We start from the raw sequence: 6,000 nt of genomic DNA, 5'->3' as shown, positions 1-6,000 counted from the left end.
GCCAAACATTGAAGAGCTGTGTGCCTCTGCTCAAGCACATCCATCACATTAAATAAAGTTCTGTTTAATGAAAGTTCATGGCCTTTATGCTCTCGACAAAACAGTGAATTCTAATAAATCTTTTGATACACTGCTAGTATTAAGTAGTAAAGTTTATTATTAAAATTCTGTCATTACTAAAAAATATTAATAAATTCATTTGGTGGTGAGAAATAATCGACTGTGCAGTATTTATTTTTATGCATGCGATATTGCAATGTATTTATAGACACTAATTAAGAGTCGTTCATAGCAGAGGGTATGCGGCTGAGGGTGACATGTCTCAAGGGGTACGTGGCTGGAAAAAGTTTGGGAAGCACTGGCTTAGAGGAAATAAGAAGCCATACTTTAAAGAATAATAGTGGAAATCATGTCGGTGGTGAAGACTGAAATGGAACAGACACATTATTTTACCATTCACAGAATAAACGTGCCTCACGTGCTTGGCAATCATCAATCAAATGGTCAGGGTGAGTGAAGAACTTTGTGAATGGACAGGATTTGATTGAATGAACACATCGTGTAATTGCAGCAGTCCACCAGGAGGTGTCCTTTTAATGTGTGCGTTGATGTGTGCTTTGAAAGGCTCCCAGTAAATACAGCCAATGTGGGTCAGTGATTTTCTTCCTCCTGGCAGAGAAAGCCCCTAAGCCCTGAACTAGAATCAGTTTGATCCCAGGGCAGGCTCAGTCAGCATAGACCTCGGAGGCCTGGTAAACTGAACATGACTCGGCTCTGTTGAGAGAAAGATCAAATATGGAGCAAGAACTCTGATTGCGAAGGCATAAAAATAATCTCAGCATACTTTTCAGACTTCAAAACCATCAGGAAGAGCTCAGCATGAGATGGAGCTTCAGATGGTCTCATCATTACTGTGATCATCAGTACAGTCAGCAACAAAAATGTCGTAAATGTCATTATTTTAGCCAGACATTTGACGACTTTTCCTGAAGTGACCCAAACTATAGAAAAATGAATGTATTTTAACATTTCATACTGTTGTACAAGTGTTTAAGATTTTTGTGGATCAGAGTTCATCTTTATCTACTGAGAAGGATTTTAGATCCAACAGTGTGGGTCAAATCAAGGAAAATTCTATTTTTAAGGAATCTTGAAACTGTGAAACTCTGTCTGCCTGTGTATAATTTTTATAGGACAGTGATTACAGAGTTCAGTGGGTACCTTGACACTGTAATGAGAACTGTATTCCCACCATACTTGCCCACGATCCCACAGAGACAGGCATCTGCTGGTCTTTAAAGGATCGTGGGAGATTCTCTAAACACTGTAACAGTAAAACAGCAGAAGTGATCATATGTGGTGCACATGAAGAACAGAGCCCATACAGAGGCCAGAGGGTGCATTGACAAAGGTACTGAAAGGCTCTGAAATGGGGTGGCATGCTCCAGTGTACTTCAAGTGGGTGTCCTGTGGTTACTCTGGCTTCCTACTAAAGACCAAAGACATACATGTAAGGCTAATTGGTGATTCTAAACTGGCTGTGGATGTGAGGTTCTTGAACTGTGTAATTAAAGTGTAACTTGCAGTCGGAAGCCTTTTAAGCGGTCAGTAAAACTACTCTGTTGTTGTGAACCTGCAGGCACAAATACCCACAATATAAGAAAACCTGTAAAAGTAAGCAAATTCAAAACAACCTGAACTGAGATTAAAACAGAGATCAAAAGAGAGTTTTAGAGGGGTCATAAGATTATAAAAGCACCTGTGGTGCCATTTAAATGTCTTGGAAACGTCCAAATCCCACACATGCAAGTTTTCCTGCCACTGCTTTGAATGCACAGACTAGTTTGCAGCGAGTAAAATTTGTGTTCTAACTGTTAATTCTTATTAAAATAATACTGATAATTATAAATAGACATTAAGATGATTTTTTTTCTAACACAGAAGTGAGGACAACTTTTAATAATCGCAGTGGTTATACACTTCTAGAAATTTCTTGCTATTTTCACTTCCAGTGAAACACAATTAAAACCTTATGGGTTTTGTGCTATTTATACATTCTAAACAGATGTATTTCAAAATTTAAGTTAAGTTGTGATTTTCTGCTAAAAAGTTCAACAGGGGTTAACCTTTTTTCCAAGCTCACATTTTTATTTATTTATTTTTGTGTTAATAATGCAGTGCCTGATGTCATCTGTAGATCAGATGACATCGGGCGCTAATCTCTTTTCTAATCAACACAGACGTTATTGAAATTTTTGGGCCGTCTTTAGGTCAAGTAGTTACGCGAAAGACCATCACTGTTCGACAGCCGGGGGGGTTTAAGATAAACACAGACTATCAGAAATTAAATACAGGCTTTAGATTTTAAGAAGCTCTTCCTTGTTTTATGTGTCACTGACTAATGAATGAAACCTTTGTGTGACTGTGCTTTATGCAATGAATGAGTTTTGTGATATCTTAGGACCTGTCTTAAGACATGTCTTATCATATGGTTTTGAGGCATTTAAAAGAATGTCATATTTACCCAGGACATGGCTATAAAACAGTTACACAGTTGTATCTTAGGCTTCTTTTTAATGGAGGCATGAAGCACATTTTTGGTATTCCCCTTTGAAATCCATAAAAAAAAAAAAACAATACCACCCATGCATCTCTGGAGTGGTAACAGAATTCGAATACAGCAATGATTAAATTCAGTTTAGTGTACTATAGTACTGTGGACCGTGGTTCAGGGGGTTGGGAAGCTCATCTTGTAACTGGAAGGTTGCCGGTTTGATCCCCAGCTCTGTCTGTCTTGGTCATTGTGTCCTTGGGCAAGACACTTCACCTACCGCCTACTGGTGATGGCCAGAGGGGCCAATTGCGCGACATAGCAGCCTCGCTTCTGTCAGTCTGCCCCAGGCCAGCTATGCCTACCACCAGTGTGTGAGAGTGAATGAATAGTGGAGTTGTAAAGCACTTTGAGGGTCTCGAAATACGCTATGTAAATGCAATCCATTATTAATATAGCAGCCGTGGATGTGTTTCTGTGCTTTGGGTTTAATAATCCTTTACCTTACTGGGCTGTTTTAAAGCCAAATATGTGAACACAGTTACATTGAATCACGGTGTATTTTATAAGACGTTCTTTTCAGTGCAAGCTCAGGTAAATTTAGCACTTAAATTAATATTTGCAGCTTCCCGAGGTTCACAAAGAAGTGGCACATGCTTTATTGCTGTGCCAGCGGGGTTAATTTTCTTGAGTGCTGTATTATGCAAGTTCTTTCTTTGAAAATGTGACTCATTTCGCTCATAAGGCCCAAGTAAAATGGTGCTACTCAATGTTAGACCATTAACTAGAACACAACAAGGAAAACTGTAAACATTTCTCTCAAAAAAGTGTTTTGTCATCAATGTTAATTGTCTTGAATCTTCATTCAGTTAAGTTCATTAAGAAAGATGAGTTGATGAGGAGCTCAAGCTTTGTGTTAAAGTTATCTTTTGTTATTCCCAATATATGGTGTAAAAACTTACATTGCTGTGAGGAAACTCACATTACATGATGCTTGTTTTCATAAAGCTCTTCTGTAGCAACTGTGCCACCAGATATTTTGAGTTAATGTTAACTGATCACTTAATAATGTATCCCTGTAAGCAATGCCTTTAAGAGCATTAAATGTTTTAGCTATTAGGTGTGTGAGCTGTACTTTAACATTAATGAGGCCACAGTCATGCACAAACTGGTCACATTTGCAATTTTTTATGTACTTACCATGCTGTTATTAATTTAAACTTTTTTTAAAAAAAATAATGTCACACATTAATTAGAGCATTAAGAAGATAGTTGGGATAGTTTAAATTTAAGTGCTGATTCAGGGGATTTGCTACACTGGCATGAATATGTTTCTTAGGAAAAATACTGATAATCAGCAATTTTAGTGCTGAAATATGAACACGGGGTTTGCTGAGTAGATTCGGAAATGCATTAATGAATCCAGCAGTACGACATCTATTTGAATTTATTCTCTGTGTTAAAGTATGGCGGATTCTAGCAGGCGTAGCTGACACTAATGGACAGCAGCATTACTGTCACTGACAAAATGTCTTGTTTTCAAAAGGAACTCACAAACTACAGAAATCCAATTACAAATACAGAGTGTTATACAAGTACCAGAAGGTACTTACTGAACTCTACTGGACTCAGAAATATTAGCACCAATATTCTGAAGGTCTTGCAAAGTTTTTCCCTTCAACACTTAGTTAGGATGAGACAAAGATCTGTGCTTGTGTTAAAAGAAGGCACTGGCTGTCAATGTTAAAATAATAAATGAAGGTTATGGAACAGTATAATAATAGTTCCTAGATCCTTTAGGCCAAATGTTTGGTCAAGTGAGTTAACAATCCTGACTTCCTCTCTTCAGATATGTTGTGAAACCTATGTGTGTGTGTTTTTAATGGGTGAATTGTGCAAACTGTACAGTTCGTTTACATCCCACTGAAAGGCCAACATTAGTAGCTACAGTATATAAGACACGCGTTTGCTGTCTTGGCTCTCACGTATGTATCGTGATGGTCCTACTGAAAACAACAAATGAACCAGTTCCTCTCCAGCTATCTGAAGCCATCTGGACTAAGAACGCAGTACACAGCACAACCCCTAACTCATTTTAAAATGCTGTAGTGTCTGATCCTCTCAAAATGTTCCCATCATACTCACCCTGCTGAAACTATCTAAAACTCTTTATAGCTCACTCTCAGTGGTCTGTGCATATGTGCTAAATGCGTCTTTGATCGAGAAGCAAAAGGGGTGATAGCACTATGTAGACGTGTGAGAGGAGGTTGGGGGGAGTGCAGCAGTGAGCTGATGTTTCCTGTGCTGTGGTTGAGCAGACCGATGTTTCCAGCAAGCCGCTTCGTATTTCAACCGGCCAAGCAGAGGAAAGAAGGGGGGCCTAGACTGCTGTTAAGTGCTTACATTTTCCGATTCCCCTGCGAGCTGTTTTTACAAGTGTGTGTGTTTGTGTCCGGGGGGCGGAGGGGGTTGCAGAGGGCCTCATTCTCATCTGACTGAAGGACTGGTTTAAACCGCAGTTTTATTGCCTACAAGCTGAAGGCTGCTTAACAAACGCTGCTTTAAGAAGCCTTCAGCTTTACTCGTCAGCAGTTTAGCTTTTTACTTCTTGTGGTATCCCCAACAGAAAGCTGTGCAGCCAGCATGCAAAAGGCAATGCCACATCCGGTGAATTCGTTTTTTCAAAATAATAGCTTAAATAATCGCACCCTAAACTTTAAAACAGGTTTTTATTTAATGGAAATAAAATGTAATCCACTAAATCTTGAATAATCACTTTTTTCTTTTTCTTTAAAAATATAAATTAAAGATCTTTCGTTTTTAGTGCAAATAAGAAATTTGCTTTTGCATCTTTGTACTTAGTCATTTACAAATTAACTGAAAGTTAAGTTCGACCAGTGTTTGATGCCCACAGATATAATTAGTTTTGGCAGTTTGATGATGATCAGAATTATTAAACAACTCGTATATTTTTAAACACATTCAGACTAAAAATTAAAGGCATTAAGGAGGAAGGAGTTGCACTATGTCTCAATGGATCTAGAGAAAAAAGCACGATAGGGTGCAAGGAGAGGAACTGTGGTACTGTATGAGGAAGCCAGGAGTGGCAGAGAAAGATGTAAGGGTTGGTGAAGCATACATATGAGCACGGTGAGACAGTGGTGAGTGTGCAGTAGGAGTGACAGTGGGTGCGGCATTACATCAGGCATCGGCTCTGCGCCCCTTTTTGTTTGTGATGGTGATGGTTGACAGATGAGCTCATACAGGAGTCTCCCTGGACTGTGATGTTGGCAGAACACACTAATCTGTAGTGAAAGTAGGGAGCAGGTGGACTTCTTTCCCCCCCTCCTGCCTGACAGCCCCATGGTTAACATCCGTGGTCCAGTATATCCACTATCCCTCCTCTGCACATGTCCAAACCATCTCAGCCTTTCCTAATGTTGTCCTCA

Source organism: Perissodus microlepis, chromosome 6 (assembly GCF_051167445.1).
Source record: "Perissodus microlepis isolate ML-2025 ecotype Zambia chromosome 6, ASM5116744v1, whole genome shotgun sequence".
In the NCBI taxonomy this organism is placed as follows: Eukaryota; Metazoa; Chordata; class Actinopteri; order Cichliformes; family Cichlidae; genus Perissodus; species Perissodus microlepis.
The sequence above is the reverse complement of the archived record's forward strand: the minus strand, read 5'-3'. Positions refer to the sequence as shown.